This window comes from Bubalus bubalis, chromosome 11 (assembly GCF_019923935.1).
Source record: "Bubalus bubalis isolate 160015118507 breed Murrah chromosome 11, NDDB_SH_1, whole genome shotgun sequence".
NCBI classification, from domain to species: domain Eukaryota; kingdom Metazoa; phylum Chordata; class Mammalia; order Artiodactyla; family Bovidae; genus Bubalus; species Bubalus bubalis.
The window spans coordinates 89,110,155-89,137,579 of NC_059167.1; the positions used below are offsets into that span (position 1 = coordinate 89,110,155).

General features: G+C 46.6%; 1 long non-coding RNA gene across 1 annotated transcript in view; it reads right to left on the reverse strand.

Moving 5' to 3' along the window:
• Window positions 1-24,230, reverse strand: part of LOC123328216 — a 46,764-nt gene extending 22,534 nt beyond the window's left edge. Inside the window, exons 1-2 of the long non-coding RNA XR_006543014.2 lie at window positions 19,143-24,230; window positions 18,383-18,608 (exon numbers count right to left, since the gene is read on the reverse strand). This is a non-coding gene — a long non-coding RNA (uncharacterized LOC123328216). The remainder of the gene's footprint in view (window positions 1-18,382; window positions 18,609-19,142) is intronic.
• Window positions 24,231-27,425: the final 3,195 nt, after the last annotated feature.

The following is a 27,425-nucleotide window of genomic DNA, read 5'->3' on the forward strand; positions in this document are numbered from 1 at the left end:
GGAGGGGAGGAAATGAGATGGACGTGAAATGCACTGTGAGTCAAAAGTGCAGTACAGTAAATCCCCTACATACGAATGAGTTTCGTTCCAAGAGTGCGTTCCTAAGTCCAAAAAGTTAGCCTAGATACCCAACACAAATGGCTATATAGTACTGTACTATAATAGATTTATAATACTTTGCACACAAATAATACATATAAAACACAAAAAATAAAGGAAACATTTTTAATCTTATAGTATAGTACCCTAAAAAATATAGTAGTACAGTAATAACAGCTGGTGCTTCTTAGCAATACCAGCTATATCACTGCTGCTTTTATTCCTGTTTCTGGACATTCTGGGCTTGAAAAATGGATGCTGTACTCTATACAGTGCATGCACGCACACTACGTCTCTTCAGTCGTGTCTGACGCTTTGCGACCCCATGGACCCTAGCTCACCAGACTCCTCTATCCATGGGATTCTCCAGGCAAGAATACTGCAGTGGGTTGCCATGCCCACCTTCAGGGGATCTTCCCGACCCAGGGATCAAACCCAAGTCTCTTGTGTCTCCTGCATTGGCAGGTGGGTTCTTTGCCACCAGCAAAGAACTCTATACAGTACTGTAAAGTACACAAATCACAAACAGTTGTTAAGGATGCACTCACAGGCCAAATGTATGTCAGACATGTGAACTAATATACCTGATTGGACATGCAAATGCACATTTGCATCTTTGAAAGTTTGCAACTTGAAGCTTTGTATGTAGGGGACTTACTATACACTTATCAGGAGTTGTGATGATTTTCAGAGACCATTTTTTTTAGCCATCCTGCAAGTCTTTCTTGAGCTCCTTCTCTGAAGCCAGCCCTAGTAGGCACACCGAGGGGAATACCGAAAAAGCACAAGCCAGTGTCCTCCATTTCACAGAGGAGGAAACGGAGGCTCAGAGAGGGTAAGTCACTTGCCTAAGGCCACACAGCTAAAGAGTAGAGGTGCCAGGAGTTGAGCCCAGCTGAGTCCAAAGACCATGGCCTCACAACCCAGAGGTCAAGACTGTGGCCAAATCCAGCCAGCACCTGACTTTATAAATAAAGTCTTATTGGACAACAGACACACTCATTTGTTTGTACCTTGTATAATGCTGCTTTTGCATTATAGAGACGGAGTCGGGTAGTTGCAATAGAGCTTGCATGACTTGCAAACCTTAAAATATTTACTACCTGGCCCTTTACAGAAAGTTTTCTGGAACCTGATTTTAGCATCCAGTCTATTTGTCCATCATCTCGTCATCACTGAACAACTCTTGCATGCCTGACACTGCTGAGTGCTGGTGATTCAGAGACAAATTACTTGTGGACTCAGCTGCTTCCCAGGTTAGCAGTGATGCTGGCCGCATTTCGCAGATGAGGAGACTGAGGTCTAGAACCACTGAGCTTCCCCAGAGAGCCAGGAGATTTGAGGCTGAAATGGATCAAACTCTAGTCTGGCTCTTCGTGCTGACCCACTCCACCATGTGGGCACTCCGCAGGCTCCATGGGAAGGGCTCACACGCGCACATTAGAACCCAACGAGAGGAAAGGGGTGGGGAGTGTGGGGAAAATTGATCTCACTCTCCCTATCTCTTTCAATCCCCTCCACCAATCCTCACGTGTTGGAAGTCCACAGTAGGTGACAGCACCTGGTTTGGGAAGGAAAATAACGATACTAATGCCCACTAGTTCACTGACAGTTACCAAGTGTACTGTGTGCTAAGCACAGCGGACACTTTTCTTCGTTTATCTTACAGCGACACTGATGAGTATTATAATCCCCCTGCCCCATTTTCTAGCTGGGGAAATGGAGACCACAGGGATCAAAGGACTCATCCAAGGTCACAATGGTCACAGAACTAGGAAGAGGTAGGACCAGAATTAGAAGCCAGCTCTGTCCGCTTCTGAGGTCCAGACAGGACGTCCTGCCTCTCCCCTCTTTATGTTCAGGGTTTAGAGAGAATGGCTTTGCTTACTTGGAAAATTTTTATGTAAGTGAAGTTTGTTCCTGGGGCTCTCAGTCATGCTGTTTGGGGGCTTTGGGCCTCAACCATGCACCCTCCTGTCTCCCTCTGTCTCTCCTAAGTCACTTCTGTACCCCGGGAGGCAATGACCAATAACAAGACCCCTCCCAATCCCCCAGGAACAACTGCTCTTTAAAGTGATTTAAACTACAAAGGTACCTGGTTTCCAGGGTGGAAATTGAGGCCTCTGCTGGCCAGGCACAGAGGACAAAGCTTTCCTGGGTCCACGAAGAAACACCCCAGAGAATACACTCTCTGCGCCTTCTTACAAGAGAGGGAGCAGCCTTAAAGGCACAGGAAGGCAGCGGTGGTGTTGGGAGCAAGGCTCCTGGTTTCGCTCTGCCTCTAAGGCCTTGGCCAAGTCCTTCCAAGTTCTCTGAAACAAGAGGAGGGACTTCCGTAGTGGTCCAGAGGTTAAGACTCTGTGCTTCCAATGCAGGGGACACAGGTTCAACTCCTGGCCGGGGAACTAAGATCCCACATGCCCAGGTGGTGTGGCCAAAAGCTTAAAAAATAAAACAAGAGGGTTTTGGAGTTACTGAGTGCTTGCATCTCAGATTGTGTGGACTATCAGCAACGAGGGGTGGGGACAGAAGTTGGGATTCAAAGCTGTCACAGGTGGATGTGTTTGGAGGGGAGCAGACTCCCAGGAGATAACTTGGCCTCTTGAGACCTATCATCACTCACCTGGGTCTTCATCATCCTAGCCAAGCATACTCTCTCCCCTCCCTGAGTCCCCCCACTTGGGCCTTCCTTCTCACTCCTGCATCAAGACAATCAGGGGTAGCTCAGGATTTCCCTGGTGGCCCAGTGGTTAAGAATCTGCCTGCCAATGCAGGGGACACAAGTTAGATTCCTGCTCAGGAAGATCCCACATGCCACAGGGCAACTAAGCCCATGCACCACAGCTACTGAGCCTGTGCCCTAGAGACTGTGCTCTGCAGCAAGAGAAGCCACCACCATGAGAAGCCCACAGACCACAACTAGAGAGTGGCCCTCGCTCTCCACGACTAGAGAAACCCTGCAGACAGCAATGAAGACCCAGTGCAGCCAAAACTAAAAAATAAAATATTTTTTTAAAAAAGAGGTAGCTCGGGAGAATCCCCAGGAATTCTCACGATCCTGGTCCTCTGCCTTTCTCTTCCTTCTCCATCCTGAGAAATCACCCCCACTGGGCAGCCAGGCTGGGTGCCAGCCCTGTGCACCACACAGGATACTTGAACCCACTGCCCCCCATCCCTCGAGTACCAGATGCTCCACCGTGCTCACCGCCCAAACCCCCAAAGCCCTCCCCAGTCCTCTGCCTCCACCCACCCCGCTGGTGTGTTTACTTAAGGCTGAATTCTATATCTGGAAGTTCATTAATTTTTTTGTGGGTGCCAAAATGCGGATCATTTGTGCTTATCCTCAACTAAATAAGTCAGGTCATAAGAGGTAATGCCATGGGTAGTGGAATGTAAACAAACACATTCTACCTCAATAAACATGCTAATTTCCAGCTATAATATTCACAAGTAAAAGATCCATCACGCCGACCCTATTTGGCAAAGGCAGCGGGCCTCATCCGTCAACGAGGGAGGCCCCCGCCAGTTCTCCGCGGGAGGGAAATAGTACAACTTAACTTGCTTGATGACGCCCTCGGGGAGAAACATGAGCCTCATAAATGAGCCTGGAAATGTGATAAAAGGATAATCTTGCATAAATGAGCCTATATCATCATTACCTGCACCGACCAAGGCCAGACACGGGCTTTGAGGGATGGAGTCAGATGGCACATAAATGAAGGCCGAGGAGGCTGTATGCCAGGCCAGCAGGGACGCCCCATCCTCACCATGTCCCACAGGCCACCCTCGCCCAAGGCTGCCACCCAGCACGCGGGCGGGGCCGAGCGGAGACTGAAGCCCTGGCTGGGGCTCAGGGTGCAGCCGTGGGAAGAGCAAGGACAGCCCAGGCCTCTCACCTGAACACGAGAGCATCCTTGGCCAAAACTGCCATTGGAAGGGGTCCAGGCCCTTTCACTGCCTCATAGAAACACCAAGGCATCGACCTAGGTTATTTACTCAATAATACTGATCGGTCACCTAGTAAATGCTAGGGCACTGAGACAGACACTTGGAAAATCAAAATAAGATGAAGCCTTTGCTTTTAAGAATTCACACCAACTTCCCTGGTGTGAATTGCAAAGTGGCTAAGAATCCACTTTGCAATGCAGGGGACTCCCTGGTTGGGGGAAATAAGATCCCATATGTGGGCAACTAAGCCCACGCGGTACAACTTCTGAGCTTGTGCGCCCTGTGGACCACGCGCTGCAGCTAGAGAGTCCGTGCATCGCCGTTAAGACCTGACGCAGCCAATAAATAAATAATTTTTTTAAAAAAGAATTTACTGTGGGCTCAGGGAGACGAAGCAATTCCTCACAGCCTGCTTGGTCTGAGGTCAGGTGCAGAGGTCACACTGAGGATGGGAAGACCCCCGTGGGCCTGGGTCTGCAGGGGAAGGTCAGGGCCACCGGTGCATAAAGGGAAGTGGGGCACCGGGCGAGGTGAGTGGTGATGAGCCAGGATCCATCATCTCCCTGCGGCCCCCCTCAGGCCCCACCCCATGCCCAGAACTCCCAGGGATGCTGGCCCTACCCCCATCCAGGGGTGTGCATCTGTGTCCTTGCCTGTGAGTCCTTTTAACAAATGACAAAGATGGGGGACAGGTGCACAGAACCTGTACATCATTTTGGGAAAGCTCTGGTGGAGATCTTGATGCTCCCTCCTGATCCTTTCCCTCCCTTCCCCCACCCAGAACCCTGCGGGTGCCCCACCCACCCCCCACTGCTAGGGGTGTATCCAAACAACCCAATCAAAACACGGACAGAAGAGCCAACTAGACAATCCTCCAAAGAAGACATACAGGTGGCCAAAAAGCACACGAAGAGATGCTTAACATCACTAATTACCAGAGAAAAGCAAATCAAAACTACAATGAGGTACCACCTCACACCAGTCAGAATAGCCGTCAGCAAAAAGTCTACACACAATAAATGCTGGCAAGGGTGTGGAGAGAAGCGAGCCTCTCTACACTGCTGGTGGGAATGCGTATTGGTACAGCCACTATGGAAAACAGCATGCAAGTAAAAAACACTAAAAACAGAGCTACCAGCAAGCCCACTCCTGGGCATATATCTGAAGAAAACTCAATTCAAAAAGATACACGCACCCCAGTGTTCATACCACCACTATTTACAATAGCCAAGACGTGGAAGTAACCTAACTGTCCGTTGACAGGTGAATGGATAAGGAAGATGTGGTGTGTGTACACACACACATACACAATGGAATATTCCTCAGCCATAAAAAGAACAAAATAATGCCACTTGCTGCAACATGGATAAGCCAACAGTTTATCACACTATGTGCAGTAAATCAGGCAGGGAAAGACAAATATATGATATCACTCATATGTAATCTGATTTTTGAATATTGATACAAATGAACTTATTTACAAAACAGAAACAGACTTAAACAGATATCAAAAACAAACATGATTACCAACGGGGAAACACAAAGGGGAGTGATAAATCAGGAATATGTGTATGAACATATACACACTACTATACATAGGATCAATAACCAACAAGGACTTACTGTGTAGCCCAAGGAACGCTGCTCAGTATTCTATGATAACCTATATAAGAAAAGGATCTAAAAAAGAATGAATGTACGTACGTGCTATGCTCAGTCGTGTCTGCCTCTTTGCAGCCCCATGGACTGTAGCCTGCCAGGCTTGTCTGCCCATACATGTATAACTAAATCACTTAGCTGTATATCTGAAACTAACATGACATTGTAAATGAACTATACTCCAATAAAACTAAAAAAAGACTTGAAATGATTGCCCTAAGTGGATAAAAATATCTGTGTATTGTGGGCAATGCATTTTCCTACACCCACACAGATGTATACAACGTATTTCCTATAGTCATTTACCAACATTTTTTCTAGCTATGAAAATAAAATGATGATAAATAACAAAAGCTCTTTCTTAAGGATGTAAAAAAAAAAAAAGCTGTGTGTGTCCAAATCCCCATCTCAGGCTCTGCTTTTAGGGAGCCCAACCTCGGCACCCCGTTTTCCCTTTCAGTACCTGGTGCTGGCGTGCTATCGTCTCAAAAGCAGACTCGGAAACAGGCCCTCAAAGCACAGTGTGGAGGGGGCGATACCCCTGTTATGACTAAAGGGCTGGGGGTCGGGGCTCAAAGACAGCGGATAAACATGCCTCAGGGAGTCAGGGAGGGCTTCTCAGGACGGGGTGGGTGAGCTGGGAAGGGTGTTCTCGGCAGAGGGAACAGTATGCCCTTGGATTTCCAGAGCACTTTCAAGTATCCCATCACAGCAAATAGAACCAGGCAGGTAGAGTGGGAAGAGCTTGCTTTAGAAGCCCTTAGAACCACCACCAGGGTTGAGGGTGGCCAGCCCTCTTCCTATAGCAAATGCTTGTTGCAGGAATGGGTGAATATATGTAAACAAGTGAGCAAAATCACTGAGACTATTTCTCCTGTAGACAGCATTTTATCTACCTGCCATTTCCCAAGTGGTGCCAGCTCCCTCCCTAGACCAGAAATTCCTTTATAACAGGGACTGGGCTTAGGTATTGGGGTGTCACCACAAGGCCCAGTTCTGCTCTTTGTACAGAACTGATGCTCAAGAAATACTTGTTCCATGGCCTTGAGGGAAGAAGGGGGTGTTTAGATGGATCAAGACCTTCATTCATTCACCAAACAACTTCATGATGAGATTGTAAAATCAGTGACCAAGAACAAGGAAGAGAGGAAAGTGCTGTGCACCCACTGTGTGCAAGAATTACACTAGGTGCTTTCCTGTGCTGCCCTTTAAACCTCATGATAGGGACTTCCCTGGTGGTCCAGTGGTTAAGAATCCGCCTTCCAATGCAGGGGCCTGGGGTTTGATCCCTGATCTGGGAACTAAGATCCCACACCCCGAGGGGCAACTAAGGCTGTGCGTCCTACCTAGAGATCCCACATGCCACAACGAAGACCCAGCACAGCCAAAATCTATAAATTTTAAAAATAAACCTCACAATAACCTGAGATGGTTATTATTACTGCCATTTTACAGATGATGAAACTCCAAAGGGAGAAGATGTGCCGTTGACACGTAGGTGGATCTAGGTCCACAGTCTGTGATCTTTCCATCATCTCTTCCTTCCTTCAACCCCAGGGGAGGATATTTTAAAATCAAAGTTACAGAGGCCTGGAATAGGTTAACCAGATCTCTCTGGAGGCAGAAAATCTGGAAGTCCTCCAGGGATCCCTTTCAGCAGAGAATCTTCTGATTCACGCTGTCCAGGCCCAAGCAGCCCTGGTGGGCAGGAGATTCCCCTCCCAGGCTGAGGCCAGCTCTCCTGCGGCCCATCCACAACCACGCCTCTAACAGAGAGCCATGCTTCCAGGGATTGAGGATCCAGAACCTACTTTAGGGTTAATGTGCTGAAGGAGGGAGAAAAAAAAAGGTATAAATGTTGAAAAACTGAGCTGAGGAGCTCCTGGGAAACCTGAGCCGTTCAAGTCTTAGTCAAAAGTGCTGGCTGAGAAATTGTTGGTCCTTGCCAAGCCCAGCGAATGGAAGCTTGCACATTCCCGGGGCTGCGTGTTTCAAATACTTTCCGTGGTTTCACCAGTGGAGGGCCAGGAGAGAAGAATCTGTCATTACCAACTTGGGTCTGCAAAACAGCTTGGCCGGCAGGGAGCTGTGAAATCGCAGGAGGCGGGAAACCTGACTCAGAGCTTCAGGGATGCGAGAATGTGCAGCTGGGAGGGGGCAACCTGACCCATGACCTCAGACTTGCAGTTGGGCCAGTGTGGGGAGGCGGGGGTGTCCTGCAGGGGTGGGGGGGGGCATGAAACATGATCCTTGGGCTCATGATGGTCCTACTCAGGATGTTTCTGGCCGGCTCGCACAGTGACCACCCCTTCCTTTGGGGTAACAGCTTATGTGATTTTCTATCTGTTCTTCAGCAGTCCAGACTGCTGTTGAGCCCCTAGGTGCCACGCATCCTGCTGAACATCTAATACGAATAGCCTAGGATGTTAGCATGCTGGCATCCCATGACTATTTTTCAAACTGGGAACTGAGGGTCATAAAGACATAAGCATCACCCTGTTCTACACAAATGACCCAAACTTCAGCTCATCCTTTGTGTACAAAGGACCTACCACGTGTAGAGCCGGGGATGCAAAGATGGAGAGAAGGTCTTTTTCTGAGAGGGGCTTTTTCAGAGACGGGCTCCAAAGTTTCATAGATTTAAACCAATCAATGTTTTTCAAGGTACTGCTGTATCTGCCACCAAAGTCTTCTTATTAAACCATGTGAAGGAGGAGGGGCAAGGATGAGTCACAGACCTGACCACAGGGAGGTGGTGGAGGGAGGGATGTGTGGCAGAAAGCACCCTCGGTCCAGCCTAACTCACAGTGGGATCCAGGAGGTCACTTCAGTCCCTTTAGGTCTTGGTTTCTGCAGAACACACTGTCCACACGTGTGTTGTCCTGCTGTGCACCATGGCCATCATGTCAGTGGCTTCTTATTGCAGCCTCTGCCACTCTCTGCCTGAAGGCCCCCTCTGGCTGCAGAAGGATGCAGCACCCACGGGTGGGGCAGGTCAGAAGTGCCAGGAGTGCAGGAGCAGCCCTCTACAAGAGACAGGAATGGGGGATAAAGAGCCCACGTCCCATCCCCTTCACCAGGACAACTCTGCAGGTGTGCGTTACTGGAGCCCTGGCTACCCACAGGATCCTCTGCTCATCAAGCACCCCGTGTTCTCTCCTTTCCTTCCCCCTCTTACGACCCCACTGGTGCTTCCTGAGATCACCTCCCAAATAACCTGTGTGCATGTGTGTGCTCAGTCGTGCCCAACTCTGTGCGACCCATGGACTGCAGCCCGCCAGGCTCCTCTGTCCACGGAATTCTCCAGGCACGAATACTGGAGTGGGTAACCGTGCCCTCCTCCCACTACCTGCACTCAAATCCCATTTGGTGCTCCAGTTCTTGGGGGGAGCCAAACTGAACACTTTTCCTTGTCTGAAAGGAGGAATCCAGGCCAGAAGGGGCTTTGGCCATTATTCGTGACAACCCCATTATTGCATAGAAGGAGGGATGGAGGCCCACAAAGGGGAGCCGCTGTCTCCCTAGCGATGACCTTCCTGCTTTGTCCCCAGGTCTCAGGAGAGCAGCCGTGACACATCCCACTGGCCCCACCTCTAGCCGGGAGCAAGGCCCAGGAGGTCAGGCCCAGGGCCCAGGGGCAGTCGGGCACCAAGGTGGGGAGCCCCTGGGTTACGAGTTCCCTGGTGGCCACGGCCCTAAGTGGCCCCTTGGAAGCCCTGAGCACAGGGGTCCTGCAGAACTACAGAAGCGAGTGGGCCACAGCCTGAGGGCCTCGGCCCCTCCCTCGGCACCTTGACCAGGTGGCCCCCTCATCGCCCCAGGCCCCTCTCCTCCACTCCGCATCACACACAGAGGTGAAACCATACAAGAGGCCCTCAGTTTGCCTGCCTTGAGCCCCAACACGTGCCGCCCCCTCTAGTGAGACGGTGCTCCCCTCCCTCCCCCACAGCCAACTCCTCCTCCACCTTCAAAGAGCTCAGGCTTCTCCAGGCTTCTTCTTCCTCGACATCCGCCACGCTCTCCCACCAGAAGTCACCCCCTCCACGGGGGTCCGGGACACTCTCCAGTACTGCACCTCTCCAGTGCGTTGTCCCTGGGGAACCACTATGACAAGTCTGTACTGTGTCTTCCCCATAGCTCTCTGAGGGCCAGATTTGGGCTTTCGTACCTTTTTAAAAAATTTATTGGGCTGCCCTGGGTCTTAGTTGCAATGTGCAGGCTAAGTTCCCTGACCAGGGATCAAACCCAGGCCCCCTACATTGGGAGCGTGGAGTCTCAACTACTGGGCCACGAGGGAAGTCCCCTCATGTACCTTTTTTTATCCTCAGATGCTGGCTTTCATGGCTCTAGAATGTTTGCTGAGTGACAAGTGTAGGAAAATCATTTGAAACAGGTAGAAACCCCAGAACCATTGTCCTTCCCCATCTTTGATGTCTCTTTCCTTGGTTAGCCATAGACACATTGAAGCCAAAGAGAAGCTCTTATAGAGCAGGGAGAAGGTTGCTGGGGGTCGGGGGTTGGTGAGAGAGGCCAGTCAGGCCGGGTGGGAGGAGGAGGGAGCATGAGGGGCTGGGCAGGCAGTGGGTCCTGGGCTTAACCTGCAGGAGAGACCAGGACCAGGAGTCTGGGGCCCCACACCAGAACCTCAGAGAGCCATTCTGCCACATCACACAGCTCCATGGCAAGAGGTGTTCAAGAGAGTGGCCCTGTGATAGGTGCCTTCCTGGGACAATTTTCTAGAAGTGCGGTGGTTTTCAAAGCTTTTCTAGCTGTGGAATCCAAACAAAATCCCATCTAGATGTCCAACATGTAAATATTGTCCCAGTTGAACTGGGGGAACACATGGGTAGAGTTGCCAGTCCTCCCAGCGACCCCTTATCCTGAGGCAAACCATTCTGAGAGTCCTCCAGGGCTCCACAGAGTTGTTTTGAAACCACTGGCCAAGTTGCAGGAGCTGGATTATGTCTGAGGACCCAGGTTCTCATCCCACTCTGCTATTTCAGGCTGTGTGACTCTGGACAAGTTACCTCACCTCTCTGGGCATAGGTGTCTTCATCTCCACAATGGAGAAGATAACATCTGCCTCACAGGGTTGCTGAGAGGCTCAAAGGGTAACCAGGGAAGTTTTGCACCTTGCTGTGGTCACACATAAAATTTGTTGTCAGGAGGCCCAGAAGGACATGAGAAATTTTGTGTCATCTTGAAAGAGGAGCTCTGAGAGGGGTTAGGTCCTGGGCTGCAGAGCAGACACATGGCTAGGAGACTTGTGGTTGCCTTTCTTTCTGGGGTTTCAGGCCCTACGTGCTCACGAGGCATCCCTTCGCCCCAGACCTCATTACCCAGCCAGCTGGGGCTCTTGCACCATCATTGTTCCTCTTCCCTGGGCGTGGAGCTGAGACACGTGAGCATGGAAAATTCTTCCCCTCACCGCTCCACCAGTCAAACCCCAGCAAACCTTAGTCCCAGCCCGGGACCATGGACCCCTAAAGGGAAATGGAGGCAGAGCGTTCTGGCTCCAGGAATCAGCTAATGGAACCTTGTTAATTACTATGTAAATTACTTTAATAGCTTGGATCCCCTTCAGACAATTGTTTGGGGGCTTAAGGCTCTGGACTGGGAAGATGGGGTCTCCGTTGAGGGGAAGGAGCAGTCTTTCCTTGGCCCAAGACCCTCTTGTATGGTTTCCCAGAGGGCAGAACAGATGCACAGATGGGGAACTGGAGGAAAAGATGGGTTCACATCTGCCCCTGGACGGTGGGATCCTGAACGTGACACTGAGATGGAGGAACCGACGCCATCCTTGAAGGCGGGAACTGGAAAGGACCTCAGATGGTCTCTAGTGTACCCTCACCCCCTTATTGCATCCAGGAAAAACAGAAGCCCAGAACAGGTGAGTGACTTGTCCAAAGTCACACAGCAAGGCGACTGGACAGGCGCGGACTAGTCTCCCATCTCCAGCTCATGCAAGCATGCTCAGTCAGTCGTGTCCGACTCTGCGACGCTGTGGACGGTAGCCCCCCAGGCTCCTTTATCCATGGGATTTCCCAGCCAAAAACACTGGAGTGGGTTGCCATTTCCTCCTCCAGAGGATCTTCCTGACCCAGGGATCGAACTCGCATCTTCTGAATTGGCAGGCAGATTCTTTACCACTGTGCCACCTGGGAACTCCAATATTTTTATTTATTTATTTGACTGCACCAGACCTTAGTCGCAACACACGAGATCGAGTTCCCTGACCAGGGATTAAACCCCAGATCCCTGCACTGGAAGCACAGAGTCTTAGATAATGGATCACCAGGGAAGTCCCCATCTACCCCAGTGGTTCTCAAACAGGCACCTGTGGGATGAGCTGGACCCAGGGGTCCTGTCTAAAACATCATATAGTGAGACTTTCCCAGGGCACAAGAAAATAATTCAAAGGTAGGCATTTTACTACTGCCAGGCTTATAATAAATAGCTAATGAGAGCCTGCTGATGGCACAGGGAGCTCAGATCAGGGCTCTGTGGTGACCTGGACGGGTGGGATGGGGTGGTGGGAGGGAAGTCCAAGATGCAGGAGTGTATGTATACATACGGTCGACTCACTTCAATATACAACAGAAACTAACACAGCCGTGTAAGGCAACTATACTAATTTAAAAAGAGAGAAACGGTTTCTTGATTTTAAGTTCAATGTCTCTTTTTAAAAAGATATACTATCCTGCAGACATGATATATAGTTATATTTTCTTCCACAGATGTGCCTTTGTATTATGGAATTGAGCATGTAAAAATGTCCTGTAAAGGATGCCACGACCTTTATGATCCTCTAACCGGAGGGAAAACCTCAGTGCTAAAGCAATATTTTTATCTCAATTTTCCAGATGCGGGAAGAGAGGCAGAGAGATGCTAACAGACTTGCCTTAAGACTTCTGACTGATCTCTGCTCTTTCCGCCACTCCATTACTAGAAGTATGTGTAAACAAAGAGTGAACAGGGTCTGGGAAAGGAGTGGGGAATCGTGAGGATAATAATACTATGGGGCTGGAGCCAGGATGCTGAGCTCATAAAGAAGGTGTGTAAGTATTTAACAGGCTTCTCCTGGCTGCTCGGGGCACAGGCTCCTCTCTGCAGCACAGGCTGAGTTTCAGCAGGTTTGCTGGCAAGATGAGGGTGGGACTGGAATGGTTTTACTATAACTTTGAAACTTTGATTAATCTCTCCATCCAAAACTTTATTCTCTTTCTTTTCCTACCCCTTCAGGATTGAAGAATATCAAAGAGAAGAGGGGACTGAAACCTGAGCAGCACCCTTCAGGGCCCTCCTGGGTTCAAAAGCCCCCTCCGTGTCCCACTTCATGTTTGTAGAATTAGACTTTAGTCTCTCAGGCTTTCCTGAGTTCCAAAGAGCAGACTCAAGGAGTTAACTATTAGGACAACAGAATCACAGGCCCCCTAGCTCCTCCTGAAGCGATATAGACAAAAATCTGATGCATATCTGTGTTCTATAGAAACTAAGACCCCCACCCAGGTGGAGGATGGTAACTTCATGCTGACCACAAGCCCTGGACCCTAGACTGGTTGGAACCAGTAGGCTGTGATTCCTGTAACCTCAGCCCAACCAATCAGAAGAAGGCCCACGTGCTGATCATGCATCCTAAGACCCCCACCCCTCACACCGTCTTTAAAAACCCTAGCCTGGAAGCCATGGAGGAGTTTGGGTCTTCAGAGCATGAGCAGCCCATTCTCCTGGCTTGGCGCCCTGCAAATAAACCACTTCGCTGCAAGCACCTGCGGTCAGAGTTCAGCTTTCCGCAGCTCAGGCACGCGAGCCCCTGCTCAGTAAGAACACGGCAGCTCTGTGGTCACTAACTGTGACCTCAGCAGGTGGCATCACCTGCCTGAGTCTTGGTCCTTCATCTGAAAAATGAGGACAAGCATACTTACCTCACAGGATGGCTGAAAGAATGAAAGGAGATGGTGCTACGCACTTGGTACACAAAGCCATCACTCACCTTCTCCCTCTTTCTGTCTAAGACACAGATATACATATTTTTGGTGGCTCAGACAGTAAAGAATCTGCCTGTAATGTGGGAGACCCAGGTTGGGTCCCTGGGTCAGGAAGATGCCCTGGAGAAGGGAATGGCAACCCACTACAGAATTCTTGCCTGGGAAATCCCATGAACAGAGGAGCCTGGCGGGCTACAGTCCATGGGGTTGCAAAGAGTAGGACACGACTGAGCGATTAACAATTTTAAATTAGGGTCAGGCGTGCCGCCTTGGGGTGGGTCACCGTGTTCATGCAGGAGACCACCACAGCTCCCCCAGGCCAAGTGCCATCCTCGCGTCCTCACTAGAGGCCCTCAGTGCCCAGAAGGGCTCTCCCAGAGCCTCCCTCTCGTGTACTGCAGTTCCAGCTCCCTCTGCCAGCTCCAGTCCTCCCCTCCGTGCTTTCGCCACCCCACTCCCATTTGGGAAGCCTTCGGTTGCCTCCAGAGCCAGCTGACCTTGTCCTCATCACCTCTGAGAGGACACAGGTGGCCCCTCCTCCCCTCTCTCCACAGCCTCAGACGGCTGCTTCAGCATCACCTCAGCCAGGTTCTGTGTACTCCAGGAATCTACTGGAAGGAACAGCAGGGCTGTCTTAACCTTGGGCTCTGCCCCTAGAAATGAGACAACATCACTGTTTCCACCACAAACACGGGAGGGGAGAGGCAGCAGGGACTATTAATGTTTGTGATCCAGATAAAGACACAGATATGATGTTCTGTATAGACGGTGCCGGGCTCCCTTTCGGGTATCTGACGAGCTGTGTCCCCTACTATGACTGCCATCTCCTCCTCCCTTGCTCACGTCAGAGGACATTTCTATGGAGAAACCCCTTCCCACCCCATCCCCAGCCAAGCAAGGCTCCAAGTCCCTCACCCCAGCACTTCCAGAAGGGCAGCTGTTTCTTGCTCACCTCCTATCTCTGCACACTGGGTTGCGCTGTGAGAAGGGAGGAGCCACGTCTTTTGGCTACAGGTCAGTCAGTTCAGTTGCTCAGTCGTGTCTGACTCTTTGTAACCCCATGGTCCGCAGCATGCCAGGCCTCTCTGTCCATCACCAACTCCCAGAGCTTACTCAAACTCATGTCCATCGAGTCGGTGATGCCATCCAACCATCTCATCCTCTGTTATCCCCTTCTCCTGCCTTCAATCTTTCCCAGCATCAGGATCTTTTCAAATAAGTTAGTTCTTAGCATCAGGTGGCCAAAGTATTGGAGTTTCAGCATCAGTATCAGTCCTTCCAATGAATATTCAGGACTGATACTGGTTGGATCTCCTTGCAGTCCAAGGGACTCTCAAGAATCTTCTCCAATACCACAGTTCAGAAGCACCAATTCTTCAGCACTTAGCTTTCTTTATGGTCCAACTCTCACATCCATACATGACCACTGGAAAAACCATAGCTTTGACTAGAGGCTACAGGTAACAGAATCCAACTAAAGCTACTTAATCAGGAAATGGAATCTGCTGGAAGGCCATGAACACAGTTTAAGAGGGGCCCATGGAGCTGCAGCTGGCCTTAGGATGGGCTGCAACCAGTCGCGGCCCCCCCCACTGGGCTTCCCCTTCATCTTTCAGCCCTGCTTCCTTCTCCTCTCTCTGTAGGATTTTATAATGAAAGTTTATTCTCACCCCCCTAACATGAGAGATCTACTATTTCCAAAGTGAGAAACTGACAGTCTACTGTGCACAGTTTAAAAGTAAGTGGTCAAGTGGATAGGAATCTGCCCGCCAACGCAGGGAACACGGGTTCAGTCCCCGGTCTGAGAAAATCCCACATGCCGTGGAGCAACTAGCCTGTGTGCCACAACTACTGAGCCTGTGGGCCTAGAGCCTGTGCTCTGCAAAAACAGAAGCCACTGCAATGAGAAGCCCGTGCACTGCAACCAGGGAAAGCTCAGCAAAGGAGCAATGAAGACCCAGCACAGCCAAAAACAAATAAATAATTTTTCAAAGTAATATTTTTTAAAAGGTGATCAAAAGCTGCTAAGATAACCACAGGTCCTCCCATTAAGTCCTTCCCCAGGCAGAGGTTATAAAAGTGTAGGAGTCCTCACCAGCATAATGAGAAATGCTAACAGTTGCCACCGATGGCACACGTATCATGGGCCAGGCACCATGCTTAACGCTGTACGTGGATAACCCCCTCAAACCTTGTAGCAGATATCTGTGCATGCGTGGGTGCTAAGTAGCTTCAGTCGTGTCTGACTCTTTGCAACCCCACGGACTGTAGCCCACCAGGCTCCTCTGTCCATGGGATTCTCCAGGCAAGAATACTGGAGTGGGTTACCATTTCCTGCTCCAGGGGATCTTCCCAACCCAGGGATCAAACCGGAGTCCCTTATGTCTCCTACATTAGCAGGTAGGTTCTTTACCACTAGCACCCCCTGGGAAGCCCCACCAGATATCTGAGAGAGGCTCTACTTTTATCTCCATTTTACAGATGAGAAAATTGAGGCTTGGGAAGATTAATAACTCCCTGGTAAGTTTCAGGCTCTGAAGCCGAGATGCGCTGGGTCATGTCAGCCTGTGGGTGTGGTGCACAGTATTTCTATGTGTGTTACACACTTAGAATCAATCCATCTGCCAGTGTTGACAGGTGTGCACATACATATGTGCCCTCAGGGGTGCTATGCACACATGCACACGTGTGGCCAGCGCACACCTGCAGTGGGAGACTGTGGAGGGAAGCACCCCCACTGGGTTTGGCTGGTTCGCACCCCAAGGAGTGCTGGTGAAACTTCACTCACCCGCCACTCTTCGGTGACCATTTTTCTTAATGAAAAATTCAGCAAACACGAATGACTGTCAAGCTCCGGGGAGGTCTGCATGCTTGGCGGCTTTAGCAGATGAAGCCCCAGGGAGACAAGCAGGCTCACGGCATTCATTGATCCCACCCTCGTCAGGGGGCTCCCGGAAGCCACCATTCCAGGGAAAAATATGAGGCTTCGAAAGACACAGGAGACCTCAGCAGCTGCCTTCCCTCGGCCTTTCCCTCCCACTAAGCAGGCTCCTCGACCCTTGTCTCCAGCCCCCCTCCTCCATGCTACCGCCTTCAGAAATGCTATTTCTGAATCCTATTCAGAAATGCTATACCTTCAGAAAATGCATTTCATCCCCATCATGGGCCCGCTCCACAAACCTCCATAGTTCCCTATCACCCTGAACATAAAACTCATCTGCAAACCCAGCTTTCCTCCACCACCTGGCCTCAACCAGCTTTTCCAGAAAACCCTTCCAGGTAGGTGCCATGGCCAGTACCAGGTTGAGGGGCGAGATGTCCAGAGCACAAAATTTATGGAGGCCCTCACTCTTGGGGTCCAGCTCATCCCTCTCGCTGGCTATCCTCGGCCACCCCAGCACAAGAGCAGGCATACCCATGGGCTGCTCAGGCTGAACTAACAGTATGACAGGAAAATCCAACAAAGCCTTGCAGTGCCAGCTCAGTGCAGGGCTTCCCTGGGCATCTTGTCACCTGGCCTCAGAGAAGCCCCACTGTGAAAGCAGGTACCTCCCTGCCCTGAGTCTGAGGCGCTAAAGCCACAGGACCAGTGCGCAACAAACAACAAGCTTTAAGATTCCCTGGGTGAGGACCCACCATGCGGAAGCTGCTGGAGGCCTGTCACCTTGTTAACACTCGTGATGATCCAGGGCAGGTGGTGCTGCCCTCCATCCTCTTTGCTCATGGATCATGAATTTGCCAAAGCTCCTGCTCAATGAAATGTACTTTGTAGTGTGGAGAAAAGGGACCACTCCCGCACTGTTGGTGGGAATGTAAATTGATACAGCTACAATGGAAAACAGTATGGAGATTCCTTAAAAAACTAGGAATAAAAGCACCATATGACCCAGCAACCACACTCCTAGGCATATATGCTGAGGAAACCAAAATTGAAAAGACAAATGTATCCCATTATTCATTGCAGCACTATTTACAATAGCTAGAACATGGAAGCAACCTAGATCTCCATCAACAGAGAATGGATAAAGAAGCTGTGGTACATATACACAATGGAATATTACGCAGCCATAAAAAAGGAACACGTTTGAGTCAATTCTAATGAGGTGGATGAACCTAGAGCCTATTATACAGAGTGAAGTAAGTCAGAAAGAGAAAGATAAATATCATATACTAGTGCGCATACATGGTACTGAAGAATTTATTTGCAGGACCCACTCCAGTGTTCTTGCCTGGAGAATCCCAGGGACGGCAGAGCCTGGTGGGCTGCCATCTATGGGGTCGCACAGAGTCGGACACGACTGAAGTGACTTAGCAGCAGCAGCAGTGGAGAAACAGACATAGAGAATAGACACAGGGAGAGGGGAGGAGAGGGTGAGATGTATGGAGAGACTAACATGGAAACTTACATTCCCATATGTAAAATAGATAGCCAACAGGAATTTGCCGTATGTCTCCAGAAACCCAAACAAGAGCTCTGTATCAACCTAGAGGGGTGGGATGGGGAGGGAAATGCGAGGGAGGTTCAAAAGGGAGGCAATATATGTATACCTATGGCTGATTCATGTTGAGGTTTGACAGAAAAAAACAAAATTGTATAAGCAATTATCCCTCAATTAAAAAATAAAAATAAATATTTACAAAATAAAAGAGGGGGAAAAAAGAAATGTATAACCCCCATCAATGCTTACCATGCCTTCAAGGTTGCTGGTGGACATTCAAAGAGTGGGCCCACATGCAAATTCCCAGCTGAAGTCCAGCAAGCCGACCGATGCTCCACCCTCCTGTTTCAGCTCACACTGTTAACATGTCCTTTCCGTGATCCATCTAGTGCAGGGCTCTTCACAATTTTGTGCTTTTTGTGAGTGATTTTGCTCTTTCAAATGGCCCCAAACATCGTGCTCAAGTGCTCTCTAACTGCAAGAAAGTTGTGATGTGCATTACAGAGAAAACAGGTGTGTTAGAGCAGCTGCGTCCATTTTGAATGAACAATATATATCAAGCAATGTATCTGAGCAGAAATACACATAAAACAAGGTTAAGTTTGATCAATTGCAAAAAATGTGATCAGAGGCTCACAAAAGGCTTCCCAGGTGACTCAGTGGTAAAGAATCCATCTCCCAATGCAGGAGATGCAGGTTCAATCCCTGGGTCAGGAAGATCCCCTGGAGAAGGGAATTGGCAACCTGCTCCAGTATTTTTGCCTGGAAAATCTCATGGACAGAGGAGCCCGGCAGCCTACGGTCCAAGGGTTGCAAAGAGTCAGATACAACTAAGCAACTGAGCACACACACACACACACACACACACACACACACACACACACACACACACTAACTCAGTGTTCCAAGCTACTTTACAGAACATGACTACCCCGAATAACAAGAATCAGCTGTGTTTTCACTCTTTGCTGGTAAAGAAACTAGGGCCTAGACAAGCTAAGTCACTCACCTGGGCTTGCACAGCCAGTGAGTTGCAGGTCACTTTGAGAGGAGTCAGAAACAAGCCCTCTGCTCTTTTATGAGGTGGAGGTAAATGCTGGTGACCTGGGACATAAGTGAGGGAGCAGACGCAGACTTGTCATTAAATGGTATTAGCTAGTTTCTTTCAATCTTTATGACTAGATATAAGTGAAAGCCTGGGCTTGGTGTGCATCAGTTCTCAACACCTCTCAAATTCTCCTGATAAACCACTGTTTTTAACACAGAGGGAGCAGCCATCGGGTCCAGAGCCTCCAGCAGGTAGAAGGGTCTAGCTGGAAGTGGGTAACAATTATTTTTATACTGGCTTTCAAATAAAATTCTTGCCATAAATACTGGGTCATTATAATAGTTTTAACACTCCACAAAGCGATAGAAAGTTTCTTTTCAGATAGATTTCATTAAGTAAATATTTAAATATTTAAGGAGTGTAAATATTTAAAGAAAAATGTTAACAATTGTAAGGAAAACTCCAGAGGTGGCATGTAGTGGTATGTGGATGAGTCAAAAATCAGGAAGGTGATTTGTGAATGACTGATGTTCTGGGGGAGCTGGCAAAATTCTGTTTCCTGATCTGGATGCTGACTATAAAAGGTTTATTAAAACAGTTAATGGTTTATACCCCAGTGGCTTAAACCACTAACAAACTACTTATTCTATAGTCTTGGAGGTCAGAAATCCATGATGGGTTGTTAGGGCTCTGTCCTTTGAAGAATGCTAGAAGAGAATCTGCTTCCTTGTCCTTCCCATTTTCCAGAATGGAAATGCCTGCCCTCTTTGGCTTGCAGCCTCTTCCTCCATCTCCAAAGCCAACCGAAAAACCTCTCTCCTGCCTCCTTCTTTCCTCTATAAGGACCCTGTGGCTATGTTAGGTCCATTTGGGTAACGTAGGACCACCTTCCCATCTCAAGATCCCTAACCACATATCCAGAGTCCCTTTCTGCCAGGTAAGTAAGGTACTCACAGGTTCTGCAGTGGGGATGCGGACATCATTGGGGGCTGTTATTCTTCCTACCACGCGTGGAAGCACGTTTAGGGAGGAGGGGTGTGCATGTGTGGGTGTGTGCAGAGCCTGTGGAGCTGGGCACTTGGTAACTGAGGCTCCTCTGTGCACACAGCGCTCCAGCACAGTCAAGGATGCAGCTGCCACCTGCCACTGTCCCCTCAAAGCCTCCCTCTGCAGCCTAGCTGCAGCCAGCAAGGTCACCTTTCCCTCCCAGCTGAGGCCAGGGAAGACTGGAGGGTTGGGGAGCCCCGTGCTGGGGAGCTGGGCAGTGGATGGCCCGGGTGGGAGGGTGGCCCCAGCCCACCCTCAGCAGTCACTCTGTTCAATTGTTCCTTGAAGGGTTCCTGCAGCAAACCAACGGCAGGTTCATTGTCTGAATTCACGGGGAATCATTCGGTCACAATTCTGGATACCACGAGTCTCCCCCATCCTAGTTTAGCTGGGTTTGGGGTTTTACAAAGTGCTGATCCATCTGCCCTCCTGATCACATCATGTACTTTCAAAACTGGGATTCCCTGGGACTTCCCTGATGGTCCAGTGGTTAAGAACTGTAAAAAAAGAAGTTGTTAACACACTTCATGGCCTCTTTTCTCTATAAATTACAATATTCTTAATAAGAATATGGTTGGTTGGTTGTTTTTTTTTTTTCGGCAGAGGTACCTGATAAGCTTAGAGAAGATTCTGCTAAATGGAGGATATTTTCAATTCTAATTTATTTAGGTGGGAATGATTAACTATTTCAGCCCCAACATTTTCACAGATAGTGTATTTCCATTTAGAATACATTTAACGAATGTTATGCAAAGATAAAACTCTCATATAAGTTGACTTTATAATTCTTACTATTTTGCCAGTTATAAATGCTGCAAAACCATAAACTTCTGTCTTCTCTTCAATCCAAGTACAAAATATAAATTTTCTCAATTTAAGTAGGAAATCCATCAAAAGAGTCTTCCCACAAATGAAGGCATTCTAAAGAAAAATTTGAGAATCTCTAAATTAAATCTTGGCCACCATTCATGCTCTAGTTACTTAATTTGTTCAGCAACTCCCTTGCTTTTGAGAGAGATGTGAAAATGTTTTCCAGTGTGAAATAACTGAAATTTGATGAAAGTTTTGCTTACAGTACCTTAAATTTGATAAAAGTTAAAGTTTATTTTGGCAGGCTTGTTGAACACTCTGACTAAAGGTTTTCAATTGCTTTTGAACAAAATTTAGAGGATTCATTTACAAAATGTGCAATTCCATTGTAAACACTTAAAATGATTTACAAAGTAATTCTTCAAAGGCTCAAACAGTTGAAAAATTTGACTGATGACAGGCAGCAAATGAGAAAACAAACTGCTTTGCAAGGCTCTGCCAAGTAATGCGGGAACCTGAGGCAGAAAGAAAATTGATAATACAGATCCTATCTGTAAAATTTGGATATTTTGCTTATCATGGTTTTTGCATTAATTTTTATTTGTAAAATACATGTAGAAAAGTGCTATTTGTCTCGATTATTGAGTTTTTTGCTACCCCTTAAACTTTGTTCTGTGCTTCAGTCACTTCAGTCGTGTCCAACTCTTTGTTGGTAACCCTGTGGACCGTAACCCGCCAGGCTCTTCTGTCCATGGGATTCTCCAGGCAAGAATACTGGAGTGGGTTGCCATGCCCTCCTCCTGGGGATCTTCCTGACCCAGGGGTTGAAGCCGCCTCTCTTATGTCTCTTATGCACTGGCAGGCAGGTTCTTCACCGCTAGAGGCACCTGGGAAGCCCCCCTTAAACTTTGTACCTCTCCTTTCCTAGTCCTGGCCCTGTGATCAGATTGAAATATGTCTTATATTAAACACCCATGCCAAAAAAGTATTGTAGTGTAATTACTCTTTATGTATGCATATGTACATACAAATGACTACAGTTTCCACTTCAATTGATATTCCATCACAGCTTGTTTTATCCCAATTTTCAATTATATTTGCACCACACCGATTCCAAGTTCATTTCTGCTCCATGAATTTCCTAATTGGATATGAATATTGTTTTTACCATGCTGCTGTGTTCTACTAAAATTTATATTCATCCTTGCAAGCACAAAGAATTCTGTCTTTGATGCTGAACTTTTTAAATGAATGTGCAAGAATATTTACAACAAAGTCAGATATTTCACGCTCCCCAGAACCAACTCTCAAAAGCTCGACTTTGATTCTATTATTGAAATCTACTGAATTTCTATAGGAAGTGCTTGAGGACCTTGATTTAAAACAACTGAGGGCTGGTATGTTTGTTGCAAGCAGCTGAGGCCCTCCAGCTCTGAAGGAGAGGGTTGGTGGTGGGGATGACTGTACCAGGAGCCGGGAGGGAAGTTCATGAAGATCTGAGTTGGAGTGCCCCGGTCCAAACTGCTGAGAGACCACAGGGATCCAGGACAAGACCTGGCCCCCAGTGCCCCAGCGTCTATGTCTTTGTTCTGCTCCCACCTGCAAGTTCTTTCCGTTCAGTTGAACCAGGGAATCTGAATGGCTCGACAATTTTTTGAGCAAGACATGGATGGTTGACCCTCCTGTGAACTGGCTGCTCCTGGGTTAGGTGCCAAGCTTGAGTCCAATCAGCTGAGACCAGGGCAAAGGGTGGCACAAGGTAACCCAGGACAGAACGAGGTTACCTGGGGGCACAGGACATTTTCCTTAGGAGGGGTTGTGACGATGGACTTAGTGGGCGCTGATTGGGGGCCCTGGCCCAGCCAGCACTTACTGCTGTGAGGCCTCAGTGACTCCTCCTCCAGGCAGCTCTTTCTTCTCTCCCCTGATTGCCCATCTGACATTCATGCTCTCAGCTCTGTTACTGGAAGCTGCTCTCCATGTCCATTCAGCCAGATATCTAAAAAATGTCCTTCCTAGGGATGGCTCTTATCTACTCTGAGACAGACAACATTCCCAAAAGAACCCAGAGGAAGCTGCCAGCCTCTGCCTATGTGGTCTTGGAACCCCCTCAGGATCCTAACATTGAAAATTAATGAAGTCCTTGTGGAGCATTTCCCAGCTTCCCTTGCACCCTTGCCATGGGTACCCGTGTGACAGTCAATGTCACGTGAGGGCAGATGTTGCACAAGACTTCCAGGAAAGTCCCTTAAAAGGGGGCAGTCTCAACACAGACCCTGCAAGTATTTTGTAAGATTTATACCTAATTATTTCATTTTGGGGGTACTGTTGTAAGTATGGTTTTTTTAAATGTCAGTTTCCAATTGTTCACTGCTGGTATGTAAAAATATGATTGATTTTTTGTGGGCTGATCTTGTATCCTGCAGCACTGCTAAAATCTCTTACAAGCACTAGATGTTTTTGTAGATTCCTTGGGATTTTCTGCATAGAAATGTCATCTGCCAATATAATAGCTTTATTTCTTCCTTTCCAACCTGTATGCCTTCTGTTTGCTTGTTTTGACTTAAGGTACTGACTAGGAGTTTCAGGACAAGGTTAAATAGGAATGATGAGAACGAATATTCTTGTCTTGCTCCTGATGCTAGAGGGTAAGCATTCAGTCTTTACCACTGGGTATGATACAGGTTGTGTTGTATATGCCCTTTATCAGTTTAAGGAAGTCCCCTGTGCCTAGTTTATGAGAGCTTTTGTGGATGTTATAAAAGTACTTTATGGATGTCCATGACTGGATGTTGAATTTAATTAAATGTTTTTTCTGAATGACAGGCTCATGTGGTTTTTCATCTTTGGACTGTCAATATAGTAAATTACATTGATTGATCTTCAATGCCTTGCATTCCTGAGATAAGACCCACTTATTTTTTACATATTGCTGGATTCAATTAGGAAACATTTTGTCGAGGATTTCTGTATCTATGTTCATGAGGGACACTGATCTGTAGTTTTCTTTTTCTTGTATTGTCTTTGTCTGGTTTTGGCATCAAAATAAAGTTAGTCTCAAAAATTGAGTTTGGGGCTTCCCTTGTGGCTCAGTGGTAAAGCATCTGCCTGCCAGTGCAGGAAACATGGGTTCAATCCTTGGTCTGGGAAGATCCCACATGCCACGGGCAACTAAGCTCATACTGCACAACTACTGAGCCTGTGCTCGAGAGCCCTGGAGCCGCAGCTACTGAAGCCTGCATGCTCTGGAGCCTGTCTCGGCAAGAGAAGCCACTCCAATAAGTAGCCCGTACACTGTAACTAGAGAGCAGCCCGTGCCCTTTGCAGCTAGAGAAAAGGTTGTGCAGCAATGAAGACCCAGCACAGCCAAAAATTAGTTAATTACTAATAATAAAGAACATAGCATATTGGTTGTTTAAAAAATGAGTTGGGAAGTATTCCCCTTTCATATGTTTTCTAGAAGAGAGCATATGTGAAAAGATCAGTTCAATGTCTTCTTTAAACACGTGGTAGAATTTGCCAGTGAAATCTGGTTCTGGAGTTTATTTTTCAGATGGCATTCAACTATAAATTCAGTTTCTTTAATAAATATAGGACTATTCATGTTACCTCTTTCTTCTTGGATGAGTTTTTCATAGTGTGTGACTTTCATGGATTTCATTCATTTCATCTAAGTTGTCTATTCTGTAGAATTGTTTGTATTATTATTACCTTATTACCATTTTAATGCATGTGAGGTCTATTGTGATAATTCGTCTTTCATTCCTCATACTGGTAATACATGTTTTCCTAGTCAGTCTACCTAAAGTTTGATCAATTTTATTCATTTTTTCAAAGAGCAAGTTTTTGTTACACTGATCTTTCTCTATTCTGTTTACCATTTCACTAAATTCTGCTCTTCATTATTTCCTTCCTTCTGCTTGCTTTAGGTTTATATTTCTCTTATTTTAGTTTCTGAAGGTGAACACTTAGATATTTGAGATTTTAAAAAATATAATCATTTAATACTATCAATTTTCCTCTAAGCAATGCTTAAACTGCATTTCACAAATTTTGGTATGTTTTATTTTCGTTCAGCTCAGAATATTTTCTAATTTCCCACGAGACTTTCTTTTTGACCCACGAGTTATTTAAAAGTGTGTTAAGTTCCAAGTTTTAGAGATTTTCCAGTTATTGTTCTGCTATAAATTTCTAGTTTAATTTCATTTTAATCAAATAACATACTTGGTATGATTTCAATATACATTTGTTAAGACTTGTTTTATGACCCAAGATACAGTCTTTCTTAGTGGAGATTCTTTGCACACTTGGAAAGACTATTTTCAGCTGGATTTTGATGGAATGGTCTATAAACCTCAATTAAATCCAGCTGATTTATGGCTCAGTTCTTCTATATCTTTGCCATTTTCTATTTATCTGCTCTATTAATTACTGAGAGAGGAAAGCTGAAGTTTCCAAATTTCCGTTTGGAGTTTCCATTTCTCCTTTCAGTTTGATCAATTTTTCCTTCATGCATTTTGGAGTCCTGTTATCATATGCATGCACATTTAGGATTTCTGTGTCCTCCTGGTGAACTGGCCTCTTTATTGTCATGTAATGTTGTCTCTTTATCCCTAGTAATTTGCTTTGCTTTGAAGCCCATTTTGATATTAATATAGCCACTCCAGCTTTCTTTTGATTGGTGTTTCCATGGTATATCTCAATATTTTTAAGAGCTTTATTGAAATATATTTCACATATCATATAGTTACCCATTTAAAGAATATTGTTCAGTGGTTTTTAGTACACATATTTCAATCTTTTAACCTATCTATATCATAATTATATACAGCATATTGTTGTATCTTTTTAAATCCATTTTGATCATTTCACTAATTGGTATGTTTAGCCCATTTCGATTTAATGTTATTATTGATATGTTTGGACCTAGTTCTGTTGTTTAATTATTTTATTTTTTGTTTGCTCTGTTTTTGTGTTCATCTGTCTCCCCTTTCCTTCTTTCCTTGGTTAAACTGTTTTTTGTATTTCATTTTAGTTTATTTCTTGTATTTTTACTGTATTCTTAGATAAATTTTTTTGTGATTGCAATATACATACTTAACTTTTTATTGTTTACTTAGAAGACAATAAGAAGAAATACTTTATTTACCACCTTAAATCGAATGTAGAAATCTCACCACCATAGAAGTCTCTTAAGCCAGAAAGAAAAACACCAATACAGTATACTAACGCATATATATGGAATTTAGAAAGATGGTAACAATAACCCTGTGTACGAGACAGCAAAAGAGACACTGATGTATAGAACAGTTTTATGGACTCTGTGGGAGAGGGAGAGGGTGGGAAGATTTGGGAGAATGGCATTGAAACATGTAAAATATCATGTATGAAATGAGCTGCCAGTCCAGGTTCGATGCACGATACTGGATACTTGGGGCTGGTGCACTGGGACGACCCAGAGGGATGGAATGGGGAGGGAGGAGGGAGGAGGGTTCAGGATGGGGAACACATGTATACCTGTGGTGGATTCATTTTGATATTTGGCAAAACTAATACAGTTATGTAAAGTTTAAAAATAAAATAAAATTAAAAAAAAAAAAAGAAGTCTCTTTACCCTCCTTCCTTTATAACTCATATAATAGATCTACGCTGAAAACTTCCTCTACCAATTCCATGGTTTTTGCTTTCAACTGTCAATCATATTTCAGATAACTCAAGAGAAGGTGAACAGTCTATTTACCCAGATAATTCTCATTTCTGTCATTCATCCTTCACTCCTGACGCTCCAAGTTTCCCTGTGGCATCACCTCCCTTCCACCTGAAGAACTGCCTTTAGTGTCTATTTCAGAACAGGTGTGATGGCAACAAAGACTCAATTTTTCTTCATCTCAGGATATTTTTATGTTCATTCCTAAAAGATGTTTTCACTGGATAATCTGGGTTAGTGGTTCATCTCTTTCAGCACTTCAAAAATGATACAAATGAACTTATTTACAAAACTGAAATAGACTCACAGACATAGAAAACAAATTTATGGCTACCAAAGGGGATAGAGGGGTAGGGGGAAAGAGATAAATTAGGAATTTGGGATTAACATATACACACTACAATATATAAAATAGGCAAACAGCAAGGACCTACTGTATAGCACAGGGAACTATACTTAATATCTTATGATAACCTATTACGGAAAAGTATCTGAAAAATAATACACACACACATACAATTGAATCGCTTTGCTACACACTTGAAAGTACTACATTGTAAATTAACTATGCCTCAATTTTTAAAAACAGTTGTTTTACTTCCTTTTTGTCCCTATAGTTTCTGATGAGATATCAACAGTCAAATAAATGTTCTGCTACAGATAAGGTGCTTTTCTCTCTA